General features: G+C 35.5%; 1 long non-coding RNA gene across 1 annotated transcript in view; it reads left to right on the top strand.

Annotated features, from left to right (window-relative positions):
• Window positions 1-24,215, top strand: part of LOC127565122 (uncharacterized) — a 216,065-nt gene that overhangs the window by 101,570 nt on the left and 90,280 nt on the right. The window contains exon 5 of the long non-coding RNA XR_007954510.1: window positions 13,785-13,811. This is a non-coding gene — a long non-coding RNA (uncharacterized LOC127565122). The remainder of the gene's footprint in view (window positions 1-13,784; window positions 13,812-24,215) is intronic.

Here is a 24,215-nt window from a genome sequence, read left to right on the forward strand (position 1 = left end):
ATTAATGACCCATTTTTAGCATTTACATTTTAAATCAATCAATTCGACAATTGTTTCCCATTAAAACGAAAATCATTTCAACAATCCGTTAAATGGATTTTATAAATGTGCAGTAATGGTGTGTCGCATTTCAATATGTTAATTACGTCTAATTCAATAGCAATTAAGCATTTATACGTCAAAGGAAATTTCCAATAGATTTGCTTGCAACAAAACACATTTCGAGTGCCGCAGACATGAGTATTTATGTTAAAGTCTGTTCCATCTCTAGCTATTTCGATTGTTGTGAGACGTCCTGCAGTCAGGTTTGCTGCTGTCAGCCATTTTAGTGTATGTCGTTGTCGTTGTTGTTGTCGGTTGTTGCCATTGTTGTTTTCGTTGTTGTTATTGTTGTGTTTGTTGTCTGGTCTTTGCTGGTTGCCTCATTATGATTGTCAAAGTGACGGACTGGTCATGCAAAGGTAAACACAAAATGTGTAAATACAAAGGCATATATCAAGGATATATGTCGGTGTCACCAGTTCTCTCCTTGTGCCTCCACACCTCTCCTCTTCTCTCTCTCGCACTCCGCCTGCATCTGTCTCACTCGACTGCTTGCAGTGTTGGCATTGTAATTATCATTGCGACACTAAATATTTGTTGTTTGCTTAAGTGCTTTGTACTATGCCAACCAGAATTACAACAACTAGGAATCAGCAGCAAAAGCAGCAGCAGCTAGGCAAATCAATAAGCAGCCAGCCAGGCATCCTTTAACTTTACTTACCTTTACCTTTACAGAGAGAGAGAGAGAGAGAGAGAGAGGAATGAGAGAGTTGAGTGTGCTGTGATAGCATTGCATACTTTACGGCTTTAAGGCCGGAAATTGCTTTTTATGCGCCTTTAAGTAGGCAAAACGATTCATTTTTATGTCATTTTTGCCTGTCGTCGCCTGTTTCGAGTTCTCTCTCATCTTTTAGCCTCAGCCTCATCCGTTGTCCTTGTAACTTCTTCTTCCCATTTTTGTGTTGTGTTCTGTGTGCGTTCGTCGTCATTCATTATTTGCACTTTTTGTTTCTGCTTCGCGTTTCTCGTAAAGCTCATGAATTTTTTATTATGTTTTTCCGGCTTTACAGCACGCTGCTCTCCTTCTCCCTCTTCCCTCCTCTATCCCTCCTCCACTCCCACCTTTTACTCTAACGCTCCACTTCACACTCGCTCCCTCTTTTGCCTTTTGTTGTTTCATTTTTAAATTATTAAATTTTATTGGCGTATCATTTTTTATGTGCGACCGCTGCTGAAACATTATATTTCGATTAGCACCTGTTTGTTGTTTTTTTTTTCCTACTTTCTCTCTTTCCTTTTCTTTCTTTTGCTTGCTTCTCTTTCTAACGGTGTCAGCTTGTTGGGGTGTTTTGCTTTTGTTGTTGTTGTGGCGATGTTTGCGGCATTTCCCTCTAGCCTTCTGTCGATCGTCGCCAGACAACTTCCACCTGCTAGACAACAGGTGCCACAGCTGTGACCTTGCCCCTCCTTTTATGTCTCTCTCTCTCTCTCTTGCGCACACTCTCCCCTTCTCCTCCTCTCAAACTCTGGCTGCCCTCGTCCTTATCGTCGTTACTTTTTATTGCCCAGGCGCAGGCTTAGTTGAAATTTCATCGGCACATAAATAGCGACTCGTTTTGATTTCCACTAAATTAAATGCGATTTGTGTTTCAACGAAGCGCACCGCCTGCCAGGCTCTCACACACACACACACACGAACAAACACACACAACAAATTTGAAGTCGAAATGGTTGAGAACAAAGCCACTTGCCGCAATTTGCTGGCATCTGCAGTTTCGTAAGTAAAAGTAAAAGCATAGCAAGTAAATCACAAAAATAAAAGTGTCTGCAATTCCGCTTTACATTTTCACCAGCATTACGCCCCTTTTTAAGCTATAAATTACTGTTGCTTGTGAAAATTAATTCTGCATAACGAATATTTCTTTTACAAGTGTCTTTAACTTTTATATTAATTGTAAATTGAAAGTTTATTATTCCTCATCTGTGTGGCTTTCAAATAAAATAATGTGTAATTCTTAAAAAAAAAATAAGTGATAAATTGTAGGTTATTTTTTAAAAAGAAATTATGTCGATTCTGAAAAGCATAACATATTGAATATTCTCGTTCAAGTTTTTGACGGCATTACGGCTTTTTAAACTATAAATTATTTTTGTTTATGAAAATTAAATCTTGAACTTTATTATTGCTTTTAAATGTTCCCAATGGAAATTCTGTATTATTTGAGATTTAACTTCCGGTTTAAGAATCTGCAAGTAAACTATATATTAAATACATATATATACATATATTTCTTTTTTTTAAATAATTGTTTTTATAGTATTAGTTTTATTAGTAGAGTTCTTTAGCAACAATATTTTGAAATGCTATAGAAAATCAAACAACAAACTAATTATTTCAAATGAAATTGTTTCGAAATTGTTATTTTTATGTTTTCCCGATCTACTTTTTTATGAATTTTATACTAAAAATATATTATTTTCTTTATATTATTTAAATAGGAAATATTTCAATTTAAATTTTTAAATTCTTAGCTCATTTTAAATAAGCTTAGTTTTTTTTTATTGTGATTTTTAAAATTTAAGTGAAATTGTGGTGATTTTGAAATGCAGAACATGTTTTATATTCTTGTACCGTTCGTTAAATTATTGCAATGCATACTTAAAGCAAACATAATGCACTTTGCGGTTTTGTGCGAAGAGTTTTGTAAATCTCTATATTTAATTGACGTTAATTGAAATCGTTAAATAAATCGAGTGGCATGGTACATTATACCGTAATGGAAAACAAATTGCAGTAGAATGAGAAACGAAGAAGTGCAATGAATAAGATGCGAGAATATTTTCAGATGTATTGAAAGGACTTCGATTGCGTGTGGTCCTTCAACTCTCTCGAATTGCAGTTGTCAACGCTGAGCTTGAGTCCCCATGGGGAATAAAGGAATGCTGTTGCAACTGCTGCTGCAGCTGCTGTTAATGTTGCTGTTGACGTTGCCTCTTGTTGTGGCATGCAGTTGCCTCCTGTTGTTGTTGTCGTTGTTATCGTCAGGCCGCCTTCGACAACTGCAACTCAATGCCAACTAATTAATGTGGCGATATAATGGCCAATATACAGACCAGAGCAACCTGCAACGTGGGTGGGCGACTGTCACGAATATTTCGTGATCGGGTTGGTCAGTTAATAAACTGTCAATGTGTTGTATCTGTGTGTGAGTGTATCTGTGTGTAAACTTGTGGTCGAAGGCGTTGAATGATGCCATTTAAATTGATTTTGGTGGCTCATTCAATCGCCACGTTGACATTCTTTCTATGGCAACTGCAACTGAAACTCGGCCAACAATTATCTTCCTCTCACTCTCTCAGTACCTCCCTCTCTTTCGCTCTTTTTGCCCCCCTTTTATGCGCTGCGCTGTCATCCGGCCATTGCCTCATGCGTATTTTAATTGAATAAACAATTTGCGAGCATAAAAAAGTGAAACGAAAAAAAAATTCGGCGTCTGCCGCCGCTGCAATCGCCCCGAAGACAAACAACAGTCAATGCCAATTAAATTGGAATTTTAATTAGCGTAAGTTGCGCCGCATGACGTCACAGTACTCAGCAAATGGACGACGCAATGTCAAATGGAGAGTTCTCTATATAGCAAACAAAAAAGAGAACACAAAAAAAAAATGTTGAATTGCTAGAGAATCAAATTGAATAGCATGCGAATCCATTGACCAGTCAATAATTATAATTAACGGCTTGTCTTTGACTTGAATCCATTGTGTGAGAGCGAGAAGCAAGTTGAATAATCGATCATTATTTAGGGATTTTCGGTCAATGATAATTGACACGAATTGAATCAGACTTATTTGCAGCGCAGAGATTTTTGAGAGATTTTTGCAATGTGAAATATTTGTAGTATGTGTGGAAATATAAAGAAAAATGACATGTTTTTACATGGCTATTATACAATAATGCAGTTACAATTAATGAATGGCAATGGCTTTAATAAAGCTTTAATTTGCATTGCTTAAATGCTTATGAATGAGGGAATCAATGCAGAGAAAATTCAGTTATGAAATGAGTAACTCAGTGCAATATTTCTGGACGATTTTTTTGTAAATTTTACTTTAAAGAATTTGAAAAAGTTGAAGAATTTAAAAAAGGCTAGTCCGAAACTTTATATTTAGTACATCATCATATTACGATATAAAATAATGTTCTTAGATAAATATATTTAAGTGTACAATGAAAAAATGTTCCATAATAAAGATTTTGGTTCTCGTAGTAAGAATTTTGAAATACTGCGTCAAGAATATAAAAATCTTAATTTAAGAAAGCACGGCATGATTTCGAGAACATTTAAGATATAACACAAGTTTTTATTGATGAGAAAAAATTCCTGTCTAAAAACCTTATCATAAGATCAAAGAAAAATATTATATAATATTTTATTGAGTTTACTACTTGGTTATTATTTTGTCATTTTATCCATTTTTAGCGCATTCATTTATTTATCAGTTATCCATTTATCATCAATTCGTGTCGCATTTGAGAACTCAATACCTCCTCTTTTTAACTGCAATTAAGAACGGTTCACGACAGCTCAACTAACTGAGCTATGAACGAAAAAATACTTAAGGCTAAATAAAACCTTTATAGGCATTTCAATGGATTACAGAATTTTGCAACGCAAATTTAGTATTTATGTTCTTATTTTGAGAATTTGTCATTTTTCAAACCAATGCTCTTAATTTTATGAATTTGTTATTAAATAAGACCACTTTTAATTTAAGATCATAATTGTTAAAATTAATGTTCTGGATTTTAAAAGCTGTTTTTTTTCTCAGTATATGCATTTGAAGTTTGTTTTTTTTTTTCAACTTAAAGAAGCGTACATTTGTGACACTAAAATTCATCAATTTGAATCGTTAAAATATGCTAAACCATTGTTTCATTATAAATAATTTATTGCATTGAATCAACATCTATTTCATTTTAATCAACATTTCGACATTTAAACCTCAAAGCTGAAATTCAAATTAAAAACGCAGACAATTTAATAAAAATCTACGTAACTGATCCTCGGCCTTAGGCAAAAGTTAACTCACTTAGTTGTGGCTATGAATAAATGCGAATGAATTCGTATGACAATCGTGCTGTCGAGTGAATAGCATTTAATATTCGTAAATCGAATATGAATATATTCCAGAGCGAAGCATAAAGTAAACTAGCTATTGAAAAGCTTTACCAAATGTCAATATCAATTATAAATCGCTTGGGCATTCGGCGATGCAACTGCAGTTCTCCCCTCTCTCCTCCCATCGAACGATAGTTGCAATATCAATTATAGAAAGTTTTACGAATGTAAAAAAGTGAACAGTCAGTTGTTAGTTCGAATAAGAGGAAGAGAAAGATAGAGAGAGAAGGGGGAAATACTGATGACAGTTGTGCAAAATCGGGCAGTTCATTTGTTTAAACAGTAAGTTTATCCACACTCACACAATTTTCACACTTTACGCTTTTCTCTCTCTCACTATCTGTCTTTCTCTCCCTCTATTACTCTCGCTCTCTCTCTTTCTCTCTTTGTGTGACGTGTGTAAATAAATAAAAAAATTTCAAATTCAAATTTTCGCAGATTGTCCCAGGACGAATGTCCTTTCGTCCCTCTATTCTAGTCTATAGTTTATGCAGTTGCGAGTTGAGAGTAACCCAAAAGGGAAACACCGGGAGTTTTTACAGCCATTCCACTATTTAGTCGCTCGTCAAACATTGGACACAGGGATATATGTACCCATATATGTATGTATGTGTAGATAGTAGACTAGTTTTGTGCCATGTCCAATGCTTTCTGTTTGATTTCATTTCATCATTTGACGTCTGACAATTTGCCGGCCGATTGGACTGCACTGGACTGAGTTTTGTGTTGGGCGAGTGGTTTAAAGGATGAGGAAAAGAGAGGAGATGAGAGGCAGCTCGCTTTTGGTGGCAAACAACTCCCTGTTGCGATTTGCCGTGTGAAAATTCAACGCTATGATTTTTGTAATTTGATTTGCAGATTTCCAGCTAGGCAGACTCGCAAAACTCGTAGCTGGCGACACGTATCGACACATCAAATAAATTGCTTCCCTTCTCTTTCTGCTCTCTCTCTCTCTCTCTCAGCTCTCTGCATTCGAATTCCCAATGATGAGCTCACTATTCGAATTCTGTCAGCTGGCAGCTCGCAGCTCGCGTGGCAGCTCCTCATTCCTTCAGCTCTCGTCCTAGACTGGTTCTGGTTGGGTTTTTTGGGTCTGGCAACTGGCAACTGGCAACTGGGACCTGGTTTTGCGTTAGTTGAGTGCTTTTGGGGCTTTGCTTTTGCCTCCTAGTTTTATGATGATGTTGCTGCTTTTTGTATTTGATCAATTTGTATTCTTCACTTATAAAAGTTTATTTTGCCTTGCCATGCATTTCAATTTGCCTTCAATCTATTCCCAAAAAAAAAACGGAAAACTCTTTTGCCTGTGTGTCCCATGTTGTGTTTGTAACGTCAGTTTGCCTTGTCATGTGTCAATTGCAATGTTTCCCGTCCCTATGCTGAAGAATTAAAATTCAATTCTATTTTCATATGCAGAAAACGGAAATTGCAAAAAATGAAAGCACGAAATCAAAAGTTGCAACAGTGGAAAGTCCTTTGATACTCTTAAGATCGTTTGCAACTATTTTTGTGGCTGTCTATTAATATATAATATATGAGAGTATATTTTATGCTTGATGAATTAAGATAAGAATATGATTTTATATTGATGCTAAGATAATAAATTATTCTTAAACAATTTTAAAAATAAGCTGCTTTAAAGTTGCTTTGTAAGCCTTCATTATTTTGGATTACATTTTAATTTAAATTGGAGAATTCATATATTGATATGAATGTGATATTATATTGAATTGAAAATTACATTAATAAATTATGTTAAATTAATCTTAAATAATTTGCTTAAAGAGCTGCTTGAAAGTTAAAAGATATATTTTTAAATTCTTTTATGATAATATGATTAAATATTAAAGTCTTAAATCTGAAAGATTACTTAGTCGATTGCGTTAGATTATTCTTAAATATCTTTTTTTACTAGAGGCTTTAAAATTGATTAAAAAATTATATATATGAAATATTTCGCAGCAGTTGACTTATAAATTAAAGGATACAATATCTTATTTCTGTTATCATTATTATTTAATTCACTTTCTACAAAATTATTTATAAAGATCTAATATCAAATTAATGGATTTTGGTGATTTTCTTATAATTTACTTTATTTTCCTTGATTATTTTAAATTATTTTTTCCGTTTACACTTTATCTTTATTAAATTTATTATTTGGTTTTATTAAATAATTTTAAATTCTTTTTAGAAATTATATTAAATGGATTTATATATTTTATAATTTTTATTTTGTTTATTTTAGAATATATATTTATTAAATATATTATCGTTTTAGAATATATAATAATTTGATTTATTTTATTATTTTTTTGTTGTGCTTAATAGAATAGATATTTACTTAAATAATTATTAAAAATAAATTATTTCATTTTCTTTAGTTATTTTATAATTTTTATTTTAAGAATATTTATGATTTCTTTAGTTATTTTTTTTTTCTTTTAAGAGTACTTATTTATTTAATTTATTATACGAAAGAAGTCTTAAATACTTGACTTAAATCTAATATATGGAGCATTGTTAGCTTTCGCATTCAACTCAAATATATAAGGGTATTAAAAAGTCTTAGTCCTTCAACATTCATTAATTGTTGTACCAAACTTATGCAAAAGTTATTGAACGTTTCATCAATCTGAAGTCTGAGACGAGTTGCAAGTTTGATGCTGCTGCTGTTGCTGGTTGCAGACTCCTTTGAGTCGTGGTGCGCTGTGGCAGCAAACATCATTAAAGCGGCATCAAAGGATGTCGCTTCATCTGTCGTTTGATTTCAAGATTTAAAGGTTTTGTCAGGGTTGTTTTTTTCAATTCGTTCGATTGACGGGCAGCCATTAAGTCAAACTGTGGCTAAAACGGCAGCTGGATAACATTGTCTCTCAATCTGCTGCAGATAAACTGGAACTGCTTATAAATTCTTTTGTCTTGAAGCCAACTGTCATCAGTCCAGTCCCCAAGGTTCGAACGATGTGGCGGCGGCTTCTTTTTTGTGTGACAGTCCTGAAGATCGATGCATTCAATATGCAAGAATGCAGGACGAGTTGAAGTTGTTGTTGCTTGTGCCTGGTTAACTGGTTTTTTATCTTTGTGGGCCAGCTGCAAGCTATCTTTAGCTTCCCAGTATATGCCGAAACTCTTACTTAGTCCTGATCCGATTTCATTGGAGGCAGTTTTATGACAACAATGCCGCTATTAGGAGGCGAGAGTTGCGACAGTTTTCGAGCTGCTGCTGCTGCTGTGATTGCATTTGGGCACATGGATCATATCGCAGGCCTATGATTTGATGTCCTGGGCAGCTCTTGTTGGCCGCCCTTTATTGGCCGGCCATACGAAAATGAGCCATAAGTGGAACAAAGCTTGGAAACGTGACCAAATCAAATTTAATGTGCGTTGCCATGCCACATTATGGCCAGACTAGAAGAGAGACGGAGCAAAAGGGAGAGAGAGTGCAAGTGGCGCCCTCTTGTGGACAGTAGCTGTGAGCAAATTTGCTTTGCCAATTGTAGAAAATAGCTGCGAATTGTTGTTGCTGTTGTAATTGTGCGACCAGTTGGTTAAGCAAGCGAATGATTTATGCCCATCTCCACACATACTCACACACATACACACACACAATTCTATAGATTTCGGCGCGTATTGGGATAAATATTTAAAGAGCACGTGGCCATTGTAAATGGTATGTCATGTCAGATGGCGCACAATTAATCAAAGATTTGCTTTTCGGCGCAAAATAATGAAGCCTGGTCGATCCATCCTCAGTCTCACTGTCTCTCTCTCGCCCTCACACCTCGCTAAATGTCCCCAAGGAGGCGGCAAGAACGTCTCGATGTTGGCAACAAATGTTGCCAGCAAAGTGTGTTGCAAAATGTTGCCAAACCGTTTGGCACAGTCAACATTTCCTCAAAGTTGCGCTCTTATTCAGCAGAGTTCGCTCCGATTTGAAAATTCTCTCTCTCTTGTTCGCTCTCTCGCTAACGCTCTCAGCAGCCTGTTGTGTGTACACAGAAACGAGTCGAATTGAAACGAAGAGATAAAAAGGGGCACGAGCACAATGTGAGCACAGGGTGTTTCGCATCTTCATCATTAAACAGCCGCAGACGATGGGCGTCTGTCAAGTGAGCTTCATCATAATTTGGCCGTTAATACTCACTCATACAGTCGCACACACACACACACACATACACACGCACACTCAGACTTGGCTCATATGTGAAGCCTTTTCTGGGGCTTAGTCGTCACCTTAGGACGCTTTACATCCTTGGCACCAGGCAACACAACACATTACACATTTTCAAGGTGTTTCCTTTTTGGCTGTGCGTATTGTTAAATATTTAATCACAAAATTTAATGCGCGGTTTTTTCCCAATGCTCGCAAAAATCGACTATTCTCGACGTTTTTTCTTTCTGTCTGTGTCTGGGTTTGTGTGTGTGTATTTTTTTTTTTTTTTTTTTTTTTTGGCAACTTCCGTGTGGGAGTTTCGCATTGTTTTGATTGTCAGGCGATAGGCACGTGTCCCGAGCTCAATTATGATTGACATTCAATGTTTAAATGGGTCTAGATGTTCGATCAAAATTTGTGGAAATAAATTGAGCCCAAGGCAACATTTGAATTTTGTATTGATTAAAAAGTGCATTTAAGTGAATCACTTTTTTAAGGAGTCGTTTATTCCTACAATTTTTTGTTGTCTTAAAGGATTTAATTCAATACTGAACTTTAAAGCCAAAGTTATATATTTTTCTCACATCACTTTTAATTTATAAATTGGAAATCTGTTTCCTTATGCTTTGGACTATTTTATTGAAATGTTTATTTAATAAACATAAATATAACAAGTTTCACAAATAAATCACTTAGATTTGACCGAAACAAGTTGACAAACGAGACTAAAATCTATTTTTGTTAATTTATTTTGACATGGCTAATGGAATTTTTCAAACAGCCAATAATTTTTGTTTTTTTTTTCTTTGGTATGCATAAAATTCAGCGCTTAAATTCTAAACCACATTTTTGCATTCGTTTTGGGCATAATTAATTAACTTAAGTGTCTACTGAATATGGTATATTGAATTTTGCTTTAATTTTGTGCAATGAAATCCAAATAGAAAGTGTCGAAATATAAAAATTTGAAGTGCAGAAGTGATAAATGAATTAAAAAACCTGATGAAAATATGCTTTTAATATAATATTTGTTTGAATATGAATTGCATGTCAATTGTATTAGCAAAACTAGCTAAATTTAGCAATGGAAATATTTTTATTTCATTCTTAAAAAAAAAAATATATATATATATATATATATATATATATATATATATATATAAATATATTTATTTATGCTTTGTTCTACAATTCTTGAATCTAAACAATTTGAGTTTTATCCTGAAAGTATGCTTGAAAATGTGTCGATAAAATGTAGTTTTTATATTATTATTGTTTTATTAATTTCTGAAAATTAGCTAAATTGTTCAATGGGATAATTGTATTTGATGTGCTAGGTAATTGCGTAAATTTCTGTTCTATATATCAATTGTATCCTAAAAGTATACTGTAAAATATTTATTATGTATATAAAAAATAGTTATATATTATTATTCCTTTTTTTTAATTTCCCAAAATTACCTAAATTTTTAAATGGTTATTAATTATGATACGGAATTATTTCAACTGTTTCTGGTTTGTAAATTAAATGTTGTTCAGGAATTCTTATATGCATTGCTATATTAAAATACCAAGTATAGACTTTGGTATATTTTTAGTGTTATTGTGGGATTTTCATTCGATATATTTTAAATTTAATACTGCACTGTTTTTATTCCGTACTTGTTTGAATTTCCGAATAGCTTAAGTTGCAATAATTTTACACTATTTTAATTTATGTATATATAGTATACATTTCCCCTTTAATAAAATACCACTGAAAAGTGTAGAGCATTTTAAGATATTCCTCAAAACCAATTAGGTTTCATTTTGCTGAGATCTTTGAGAGGTGCAAACAAAGTCAAATACCAAGAATACAAAAAAGCACAACAACAAAAACAAAAGAACAGAATATTTCGCGCATTCTCTGTTACTTTCTCTTAAATGGTAATATCTTGTTTTCTCTCCATTTCATTTTTTTTATGTAATTATTTTTAATTTTCGGTCGAGTTTATGTTTGCGCAACGCGGCAACTTTGAAGTGGCAGCTAAGCCGTCCTTCTGCGTGCCACATGCCCCAAAAACAAAATACACAAGGCAAACATGTCCACATCTAGGGCTGTTGCTCAATCGTGCGAGCCGTGAAGATGCCTCCTCCTCCACCTCCCGAAAAGAAAACCAACAAAAAGTGCACAAATTGCGTGGTGCAAATAAAAAAGTCGTAAACTGAGGCTGAGAAAATGTGCAGAGAGAGAGAGAGAGAGAGAGAGGAAGAAGGCAAGCAAGGAAAGCTTTCTTCTTCGTGGTCTGCCTTGCGGTCAGTTTGCTGCTATTTCTTATTTAATTTTACACTTTCCCTGCCAAGTTGGTAGCCTTATTTACCTCTCGCCTCTCCTCTGTCCTTCCTCCTCGGGTGCCTATGGGGCGAAAGCCTCGATAAACGTTTTACATATGCTGCGCATGGGGAAAAGACTTGAACTCGGATTTCTAGCAGATTCTACTTGGTCCTTCTGCTATTTTGTTTTGTTTTTTTTTTTTTTTTTGCTGGCATTCTGTGGCTCTGGTCACGTTTGTAAAATTTTGCAAAAATTTATTTAATATTTTATTCTTCCTGTGGTGCGGCGTGTTGCAGTCAAATTGTTGTTGCTGTTGCTTCAGTTGCTGTTGCTGTTGCTGCTTCTATTGCTGTTGCTTGGCTTTTGTTCAGTTGTGCTCAGCAATTTAGTGAAATATTTTGATTGCCAAACATGGCCTGGCTATGGCTGCTGCCATGGCGTTTGCATATGAATAACCGACAGCACTTAGCACACACAGACACATACATACAGATGAATGCAAGTGTGTGTGTGTGCTCTAAACGGAAGTGGCAACATTGGCGCCACAGCAAAAGTTTTTGTCGCTGACAGGAAGTTGCAATTTTGTTTGCAATTTCCTTCAGCGCACATTTGCCCAAATAAGAGAGAGAAGAGTGTCGTAAGTGGGGGCAGAATGAGAGATGCAACTATAATAACAACAACAACCACAACAATACGAAGAACAGGAACAACAATTCGAACTCGAACTCCTGCTGCCGCTTGCAGCCTTCAAGCCTGTCGAGCTTGTTTAGTTAACTAAGTTGCGGTTATTACGACAGCAAAAGCAAATGAGACAGAGACGGAGCGATAAAACCAAGAGCGAGTGAGAGGGGAAATGGCGAGTTTTACACGTGCGTTTCGTAGCTCAACATGCCACAGCTACGCTCGCTGTTCGCTTTTCACTGTTCGCTGCCAGCGTCAACTTTGCCTGCCAAATTAATTTGCAACAAAAGTTGCGCAGCGCATTAAACAAATTGAAATACGCAACAGCAAAACACGGCCACAATAACAAGCATAACTGCAACAACAACAACAACAACAAAATGCAGAGAAAAAACTGGAAATAAAACTATGTACATAGAATAAAATGCAATATGGCTAACGTGATGCATATTTCAGTTAGCTGTTTTAGCCGCACTTTTAACTGCAATTTCCAGATTAAATATATGGCGATGAAAGTATATGGCTCTCTACGCATTCTGTGAGAACTGTCAGCTTATTGCTATTTGCGGATATTACTTAACAAATTACGATGGCAAATTATACTCGACAGCCATTAGCATATAAAAACAATATGTTAAAGGCTGTGGCACAAATCATTCAGCATTTATATAGCTTTAGATAAGTGTAGTATATTTGAAATTAATTCAGACTTCTTTATTTATAGTCACTTATATATATTGATGTATTTGAATTATGAAAATAGCGACAAGCACTTTCAAAGCTATTAATATTTTTCATAAAATCATTAAATGTTAATGTTAATATTTATGAATGCATTTGAATTTAAAAAAATTCTCACGTTCACTTTGAGAGCTTAAAATAATTATGACAAATTTTAAAAATCTACTGTCGTGTCTGCAAAACATTGCGGTATTATTTTTTAAAATATACCAAATAATATACCGTAAAAATTCTAAAATATCCCAACTGTCATTGTAGTATATCCATAAGTAACATAAAATATACCACATAATCTACCGCAAAATAGTAAAATATACCGAAGGTCATTGGTGGTATATACATAGATAAAATAAAATAAACTAAATAATATACCACAAAAATACTGAAATATGCCGACTGTCAGCAAAAATATTAATATATACCGAAGGCCATATTTAGTATACTATAGAGTTAAAAATATACCCGAATGTTAACCAAAGAAGAAGTAACCCCGATTGCATTTGGATTAATTTGCCATTCGGAAGTATTTATTAAATACATTTCCTGATAGCAGAATGTTATAATATTTATTATTATACAAGCAAATACTTACATAAATTGCATTTTTTGTTAAATTTCTGGTGTTTTTTAATACAAAAATATTTAACTTATTTTATTTCTTTAATTACAGAATAAAGCAAAGCATTTTTTCAATATGGTAAGTCAATCAACATTTAATTTTGAACTTTTATATTTAAAACCGAAATAGTTTCGTTATTCAAAATTTCACTTGTAATTTGTATATTTCCATTCAAAATTCTTTCGACATTGTAAAAATCATTCAATCACTTGAATTGCACACAACATTTTTGTTTAGTTTGGAAGCTTGATTTTTTAATCAAAAAATCTTTAAGCAAAGCACACGAAAATCTCGTAATCGTTGCTCAATAAGCTGACAAAACAAAACCCAAAAAAACAACAAAAAAATAAGAAAAATACCTAAGCCCATTTCACTTTTATATGTGTATTACAACAAAATCTGAAAGCATAGATTTTATTTTTGCTGTAGAGAAAAATTTGCAGTCGGCTGGCTCTGGACATGCCACGCCTACACGCCTCTGATTCATAGACAAATAAATTATTTGCCACAGTTGTCAGAGTGTGGCACTGAACGCGTGCGTGGTGGGGGGAGGAGTTGAAAAAACAAAGCATAAAGAAAAATATTTTTTGTAAAAATGTCGACCAGAAATTCTTTTATTTATTTATTTCATCTTCATATTTTATTTACAAAATTTTTCAATTGACGGGATTTGCTGTCACGGACAACAACTTGAGATGCTTTAGAGATGATTATGTTGTTGTTGTTGTTATTGTTGCCATTGCTGTGTGTGTGTGTGTGTGTGGAGGCGGGGAGGGGTCATAGGTCAGCTGGCAGCCGTGAAAACGCAACGAATATTTTTGGACATAATTTGCTCAATCATTTGCATAATTTTTGTAAAAAAACAGCCGCTGACTTCTCCAACTTTCACTTCAACTTCTCCGTCTCCCACTTTTCTTTCTTTTTGTATCTCGTTAACAAAAAAGATGAAAATAAAAAGTGAAGAAAAAACTCCACGCAAAAACAAACAAAATGTGGCTTGTGTGTGTGTGATAAGAACGTTAAAGAGATTTTGCCATTGCATACTTTGTGGCTACTCACACACACACACACACACGCAGTCTCCTAAACACACTTCACACGCATGCAAATGCGTTGGTGTGGGTGTCTGTGTGTATTTGTGTGTTTCGTAAAAAATAATTGTGTTTACTTTGCTTAATGCGATCAATGCGCGAGTTGTAGTCGGTCGCACATGTCTTGTATCCGCCAGATACTTGTATCTATGTGTGTAGGTGCAAGCACATATGTATGTATGCATGTATGTGTGTGTACTTTACTATGCGTATGCGTGTACTTGGGCGCATATCAATTTTGTTTCTAGGTCGAATTGAAATCAAATTTAAACGCACGTGTCTCTAGCAAACACCCACTATGTGTGTTTTCAAATACTCTACACCTTTTTTGGAAATGGTTCTATTAGTTATGTAATGTAAAATGTGGCTACGTGTATAAGGAATGGATAAGAGAAGAGTTAGAAAAGCTTTGATGGAATTTCTTGTTATGTATCTGAAACTCTTCTTAAATTCACAAATGGAATCTACAACTGAAGTTGATCTATTAGTTATTTAATATGAAATGTGACAGATAAAAGTATAAAGAATCAAGAAAGAGTTAAAAAGAGAAAGAGGAAAAGGAAGAAGAAGGCTTAGATAAGCTTTGTTGTAATTTCTTGTTAAATAAAACTGTTGTTACCTACTCAAATGAAATCACTTTATGGATTTGATACAAACTTTGTAGGGTATAGATAGAATATCTTATAAATTTTCGGACAATAAGAAACTCTTAATAAACTTACGAAATAAACCAGTTTAAGTATTCAAAATAAACTTTATTTGTATTGCTTCAATAAAATAATATTTTTTAAAAAGCTTAGATATAATTAAACATAACACTCACGTATTTATAAAGCACTGGCTGCAATAAAATAATATAGCAGAGACTTACAAGACAACATTTTAAAATTAGGTTGATTTTCTTATAAATAGTAAATTTGTGCTGATTGATTTATTATTATATATGTTTAATCATATTTGTGAAATAAGTTGAATCTCCATGAAACACTTTTCTCTAAATTGAAATTTTGAATAACCAAAGAACTTTATTGTTCTTGATCTAAATACATATTCAAAAATAAATGAAAGTCTTTTCAGAGTATTAAGACTTCGACTATCTGTTACTATTTTCTTTCCAGCCTTTTATGGTTGTACTTTCTTGTTTTACGCTGTTATCTTCTGGTGAGAATCGTGTTATTATACATATCAATTTGAATTTGTGCGTGTGCGTGTGTGTGTGTGTGTGTGGGTTTTCACATTTATCGATTTATTAATGGGATTCCAGCAGCTCATGCGATTGTCAAAAAAAAGGAGGCAGAAGAAAAACCAAGGCAAAATATTGAACATTGCCGACGACGACGATGATGATGATGATGGTGTTACCTCCTTTTCTCTGTCTTAGTCTCAGTTTCAGTTTGAATCGCACTCTCGCTCAGGTGTGTGTGCGTATGTGTGAGGCCAGACAGCGAATTCTACAGTTGCCACACACACATTTTGTGTGCCACTGAAACGAGTCTATGGCCGGACAGAACAGAACAGAGCAGACAACATTCTCTGAACATTTCAATCAGAGTCTCTCCCAGTCTGAATGTCAGTTTCGGCATGTAATGCAAATCTCTGAGGCAAGTGAAGGCAGAGGTGGAGATGGAGTTGTGATGCGATGCCACAACCATGGACATTGGTAGTCACAGTCGCAGTCACAGTCGCAGCAGCACAATACAATTGGTTTAAAATTTAAACTTTTAGCTCGATTTCAATGTACCCCGAGTAAATTGGGCAAATTCGTTTGCTCGTCTCCCTCTCCCACCCACGAAAAGCAAATTTTTCCCTTTTTCGTTTCTGCCACACTGCGTCCACTTGCTGCCCCCTTCGTATTTGGTTTCAAACTTCAAACCTCTCCCCTATTCTCTGCCCTTTTTGGCTGTTGTGCTTGTAAATTTGCGTCAATATTTAAACAAAAATTTGAGCAATTTTTTTGTGTGTGTGTTGGTTTGCTGCTTTCATTTTGCGATGCTGGGGCAAACCACTCGAGTCATTTGCGATGCAAACTTAATTACATTTTCATTCGGTTTGCCAAAAGTAGTTTTGCAATTTTCGTTTTCGGCCAAATGAAACTAGAAGTAATTCACTTTGGCAGCCATGATGTTTGTGCTAAATATTTCAAAGATATCATGCTTTTATGCAATATATTTGCAACTATCTATACGTAAATAGTTATAGTACATAAATAAATGAAATGAATATATGATGCCTGTCTGTCTGTCGGTCTGTCTGGCCTGGCATTCGTATCGAATTAAGCTGCCACTCACTTGACACACACTTAAGAGGAGCAGCAAAAAACAAATTGAAATTTATTGCTAGAAAATGATTATTTAATAACAATACTTGAATAAAGAAGTCAACCAGCCAGTCAGCTAGCCAGAGACATTCATTCACATACACACTCACTCACATTCACTCGATTCATTTATTCAGTCAGTGGAAAGAGAAGAGTGCTTGATAAGATGCCACACACTGCTGCATAAATATGCATATGAGATTGGAGTGTGCATATGATTTGTGGCAAGTGTCTACTTCGTTTCGTCTCTATTCTCTGCTCTCTGCTCACTGCATTTGGCTCGTAATTGTAACTGTCATGTTGCCGCCTCGTGTCAACTCTCAGTTAGAAAATTGAAATTTATTTGCATTTTTGATTCGCCAGTCGTCATAAATATGCACACCAAAAAAACAGATAAAGAACCGAGAGTTTGATGGGCATTTTTGTGTTTTGTAATGAAGAGGAAGCCAAAAGAATTTTGCTTTAATTGCGCTTGTCAACGCTGTGCTTTACTTACTCGTATTACGCAGTACGAATGGCTATAAATAATGCTTGAAAATCGCCAAAGTTCATCAAAGTTAGAAGCCCCGCCTCGACACTGATTGAAATCGAAACCGAAAAGGATTCCCAGACACACCAAAGTAAAACAAAGTAAAGCAAAGTAAAGTAAAGGATTGCCTAGCAAAAAACACCGGGTGCAAAGTACTTTGACTTTGGCTTATAAGTTCAATGCGTCCACTCTCGGCTTACCCTCAGAGTATTCAGTACTGAGCAGTGAGCACTCAGTATTATCAGCTTGGCCAGACGAATAAATCTGCAATGGTAAACCAATCTGTTACGTGTCGTCTAGAGTCTAGTCGGTGTGTGTCTAGCACTTTTAGCAAACATCATAAACTGGCTATTTATTCAGTTTATTTCATTATTTTGTATTGCATTGCAAACAAGTGTGTTTTATTGTTTGATTTTTGTTTGACCTTATGAAAGAAGGAATGAAGTTTGAAATAATTGTATATGGCACAAAACGGCTGCTGCAATCGGCTCTTATTTGCTTTGGCTGTCAATTTGGTAAATTTTTACTTTATGGTATGAAAACTAATAATGTGAAATGAATGTAATAGTATATACCGAATATACCAAATACATCTTTCGGTTTATGTATCTTTTATATGGCTAAAAACGGTTGGGTCTTCGTTGCTTTGCTTGTCAATTTAGTATATTTTTCACTCTATGGTATACAATTTAATAATATAGAATTATTGTAATAGTATATACCGAAAATACTACTAAATACATCTAACGGTAATTGCATCTTTTGTGGAATGTCTTAGATACATTGATTGACAGTCTAGTATATTTACTCTTTGGTATATTTGGGATGTAATGTTAAATACCAATTAATGTTTTTGGTATATTTTAGTATTTTGGTATGAATGGTTGAATGTAATAGTAAATATCAAATAATTCTATCATTACATTTTAGTATTTTTGGAATACTAATTCGGTATATTTGCTTTCATTAAAAATGGTTGGGTATCTCATAGTCGAGCATTCTTGATTCTAGCTTTCTTTCTTGTCCTTAACTGTTTTTAATCAATCAATTTTTATTTGCAAGTTTTCTAAATGCAAAGTTTTTATTTGCTGCATTCCCCTTAGTTGTAAAACTGTTAAGTAATTTATGCTTTACAATATATAAGAATGTCTGTACATATGTATGTACGTATGTATGTACAGAGGCTGACAGGAGCCTTGATTGACTGCACGTGTCTGCTCCATATCTTAGCCCCCGAGAATATCCATAGCAGAGCATTCAAGTAACCCCTCTTCTTCTATACAAACAATATACACACAAAGATGTGCACGAATTTCTGTTCTATTTATCTTATCATGCATCTGGAGAATCGAACGCTTTTGGCTTTCATTTCGACAAAAGCTGCGCGTCACTTAACATCATTTGTTTTGTTTTGTTGTGTTGTGCTGTGTGTTTTTTTTCGGGGTTTTGTTTTACCGACAGCTGCTGCCCTCGAATGGGAATTTCTTACGCTCTATTTCATCGCCCCCCACAAAACACAGAAACAAACAAACACACACACACACATTTTCATTCTCAGACTGTAAGCAGCACAAATGTGCGTGAAAATCATAAATTACTCGAAAAAGTATGCAACATAATACCAGAAATTTGTGTAAGCGCATCTCCATTCCCCCCTGCCCCAAATCTTTTAGCTCTTGTTTCCTGCAACCCTCTCTGCTGCTGCTGCTGCTGGGCCATAACAACCCTAAACGCATTTACTTTGCACTCGGCATAACCCAAAACAATGCAAACAAACAGAGAATACACACTCGACTCTTAGGAATCTTCAGGTCGTTTTGCAACTTCAACATAAGCAGAGAGCTGCTCTTTCTCCCAATTGCTGCCGTTTGCTTTAAATGTTATAAATAAATAAAGATAACTAAACGAATGCTGCTGCCTGCTGCCTGCTGACTGCTTTTCCCCCTTTCGACTGTTTGCTAAAATATCTGCAATCACTAATGAAAATTGCATAGTTTGGTCAGCCGTTGGGTATTCCAAATACGATATCATCCACAAATCTATAAAGTGTGTGTAGCATGTAACACATAACTTGCTCAGCATTTGTTGCGTTTATTTTGAGTGGTATTTTTTTCTGTACTCTGCTTTTTTGTTGCAGCATTTGTTTGATACCATTGAAATTTGGGCGTTTTTCATATTTGAAAATTCGGAAGCATTTGAATATGCTTAAATGCGCATTTGTTGCAGTTTCACAATTTATTGTTGCAAATACTATCAATTTCACTTTTATTTTTTGACGTTTTTGAATACTCTGCTCAAGTTGATATCCGGTGTAGTTAGTTGCGTTTTTTCATGCAGCGAGAACTTTTCAAAATGTGTCGAAATATTCAAGAGTTACTAATTCTCTTGAATAATTGAGTATTTACTTTACATTTAAATTCTTCTTCTATATTTGAATATTTTCTGAGATGTTTAAACATCTATAATACAATAAATGAACTACATTTTTTTCTGTTACTATTTCCCATTTAAAAACCTCAAAATTTCTTTTCGATTTACCACAAAGCTTTTCACTTAACTATTGCTCTATGATTCACAAACATTTCAAAGTCATATTCACACAGCATATTCATGTGCATATTCAGTGAAATTCATAGTCAGCTAGGCTCTACACAACACTAAAAATTTAGTTGGTTGATTTCTTTTTATTCCATTTGATTTTATTTTATTTCAATTCAATTTGTTTTTGCATGTTTCTGGTTTAGTTTTTGCGCTTGCCACTTGAACAATTATTTGATTGAGTTGCATAAATCCATCTACTCATGTATGTACATATATATGTTTGTATGTGGAAATGTGTGCTCTCAATATTCATGCATATATCTATATCAGATTCACAGCATTTACGTCCCTTTCCTACAGAAATTTCTCTATCTCCGTCTCTGTTGCGGAACTACGAGCTCACTAATTGCAAGCGGTGCGTTAAAAATCCAAAACGAATGGGAGAAAACGTATAGAAAATAAATCCAACAAGAGCACACAGCACTCAGATGGATATGCGTGTGTGTGTGTGTAGGACTTTGTGGCACGGTGGCAAAGCTAGAAGTGCCATGCTGTGCGTCTAAGGGCCGAGAGCTCTGCTGTGTTGGGAAGCAGCGGCGGCACTCATTTAAATTTCATGCTTATTGCCACAAAATAGCTCAGTTGCCTGCAACTCGCTGGCTGCACTTGCTGCTCCTGAACGTATCTTTCTATATGTATCTGTATAATACCATATATATACTATATATCACACTGACAAGCGACGATGGTTGATACCAGACCGAGGCCAGGGCCAGCCAGCAAGCCAGCCAACCAAAAAACAAGCTCGGGGAAGCACCAAAATAACACCAGGGGACGTCATATGTGTGTGTGTATTAGTGCAGTGTATGTGCGTGTGTGTCGGGATGTGCGTATGTATGTATGTGCGCGCTTGGTTAAGCTTTCAAGTAAAAATAGCAAAAATGCTGTCAACATAATAACGAAATTTTAACGCGCACTGCGACCAACTCTCTGTCGCTCTGTCTCTCATCTCATCACCTCTCTCGCTCTCGCCACTTGCCCTCCCCTCACAACTCTCGACGGTCTGGCAACGCCATTTCAACGCATCAAGTGATTTTTTATGCCACGCAACAAACAAACGTAAATAGAGCATGAGCAACTAGAGCAAACTACGTGAAATGCAACTGAAATAAATTACTGATTATTATGCAATTAAAATTTCATTGCATGACGTAATTTTATCAAAAAGAAATGGAAACTAGTTCTTAGCTCTAAATTTAAGGTGCCATTTAATACCTTACTCTAACTGTAGGGTATGTAAGCAGTCTATAAACTCCTCAGACTTCACTTGTCTAGGTTTTTCGTTGTTTTTTTGGCAGCAGGAAAAATGCTGGAAAAACGTACGGCAAACTAAAAACAGAAATCTAGATATAAATAAATTGGCGTGGCTATGACGCTTACACGGGGCATGCAACAGTAGCAGGAGTGGCAACATGATGGGAAGGTGGTACGGAGCGGGGGCGGTGGCAATGCAACTTACAGCTGGCCACAAGCGAAGCCCAGAATCAGGCTGAAGCAGCATTCACATTCACATCCACACAAAATTCGTATCCACATTCACATCCTAGCTCTAGATCCAGATCCACAACTACACCAGCTCGTAAATTCGCCACACACAGAAACACCAACAAAAAAAAGTTGCACGAATAAATTAAATTTTGTTTTGTTGCGGTGCAATGCAAGGGCAAAAAGCTAAGTGAATCATGAGCATACGAATCCCTGAGTGTCAGTAACTGTATTTAATTTTTCCATTTCAAGCACAATATTCACGCTACTTGCACCCAGAATATTCATTTTTGCATAATTTACGCTCGAATGTTATTGAAAGGCGCCTAAGCAATCGCAATTCCCAAAAACTAAAATATATTATATATGTGAGAGAGCTTAAAAATTGCAAAAATATCTGTGAAATAGGTAAAATAATCAAATATTACATTTAATAACTGCACTCGATGTAGAACGTTGATAGAAAACAGAAAATATGTTTTACATAACCCAGAATCCCATTTACTAATTGTGTTCGAAAAATACTAGAGACGATAGAGAGAGAAAAATAAAGCAGAGAATTTTGTGCTCTAAAAGGAATTTCAGCTCTTCGAAGATGTGTACTATAAGTTTTTCTAGCTTTTCTACTTCGGCTATCGAAACCCCTTTTTCTTTAATGAAGTCTACTATTTTAGTTAGTTCTCTGCACTATTAAGATCATATTTTCGTAATGGAAATGCATTTTAGAGAGTTATGCCAACGAACTTGGCTCCAAATTTTATAGTTAACTTTACTTCAAAAGCATTTGCAAAATGAGTATTTTAAGCAAGATTTTCTTTACATGGATTTTTGTGGAATGTACAAGAGTATTCAATAATCCACAGAGAAATTATTCTAATTTGCACTGTTATTACATATTCGTATAAAAAATACTTTATGGATATCATGCTGTGAACTGACATTGCGCTTTTCTCCATGGGGAATCAATAAAGTGAAGCGAACGCGACGTTTAGACGCATCTCAAAGCCTGTTGCCCAGGTGACGTGCAGTGTCATTTGAATATAGCAAGTATATATCTTACGGATATATCCTTTAAATGGACGTGCTAATATGCAGCAGAGTTGCAGCTCAAGCTATTCCACGAATTTCCATAGCCCTTTTTTTAGCACTGAGGCAGCTGTAACGCCACTTAAGCAAGCAATTGGCCATGCAACGAGCCGAGTCGAGAGTCCAACTAGAAGCGCGACAATGGCAACAACTGCGACAACAACAATAGCAATAAAAGCGCAATGATTTGACACTTGAGTAACGCGACGATGGCGATTCTGTAGAAAGTTATAAAGCATTTGTGTAAAGCTGGCATCAAAGGAGAAAACGCCTTCCGCTGCGATTGCCATGACTTCCCCTTGGGAAGCGTAGGAATATTGCTTGCCACCCTCGGTGACATTGTCAATTGCAATAAAAATAGAAATTAAATAAAACAGCGACAAAAGGCCATTGGATGTCTCGACAATGGCCACCTGGATTAGCCACTAGAACAAAAGCCAAAGACTGAGGCAGCAGCAGCCAACCGCCAAGCGTTAACGTTAACGGCAGTCAAATATAATTATGGCCATAACAAAAATGGTAGACGTTGTTAGCCGCGACAACGCGACCATTGCGTGGTCACTGACAATGGCACAAAGAAAAACGCTAAACAGCCGCAAAGCAACGAGCAAGCGACACATCCTGCTTGGTTGCAGCAGGGTACAGGCAAATTATTATCATTTCTCCTTTTTGTTTTTGTTAAGTTTTTCTACTCCCAACTGGTCGTTAAGGTGGCATAGCGAGAGCGTTGTTTAATTAAGCCAGCTGCTAGGATAGCCCAGCTGAGTTTTTTGGATGGTTGCTTGGGTGGTTTGCTTGATTGCCACTCAACTAGGGATTTAAAATATGCGACGGGCGTAGCGAAAAGCAATCGAGGCAAAGCGAAGTAAAGTGCCAGACTCAGGGATGAAGACGAGCTGCCTTCGAAAGGAAGTGTTAGGGGGAGGATAAACTGCCAAGCCAGGCCACTTAAGCTATCTACACGTGTTGTTCTCGTTGCTGTTGTTGTTATTTGTTTTCTGTTGCCTTTGGACTGGTGCTATGAAAACGAAATCAAAGTTTGCCAGCCTCACCTTTAGTATAGTTGTTCAAATATGTCAACAATGAACGACGATGCGCTGTCACAGTGGAGCAAATTGCGAAAGTCATTTATCAAGATGGGAATGAGTTTGTTATAAACTTTTTGTTGAAGCATGCCATAAATGTTCTATACTGTAATAATGATATAAAGTACTTTAAAGCTTGCGTTTTTCAACTTAATTTTGCGTAAATTTCAAAGTCGGTTTTCTATCTTTTACACCCACTGTGCGTTGCACTCACGACGTGGTGAGCTGCTAAAAATTTGCCCAGACTGACGCAATTTATGGCCCCAGTTGACATTTTGTTGCAATAAC

Source organism: Drosophila albomicans, chromosome 2L (genome assembly GCF_009650485.2).
Source record: "Drosophila albomicans strain 15112-1751.03 chromosome 2L, ASM965048v2, whole genome shotgun sequence".
Classification (NCBI taxonomy): Eukaryota; Metazoa; Arthropoda; class Insecta; order Diptera; family Drosophilidae; genus Drosophila; species Drosophila albomicans.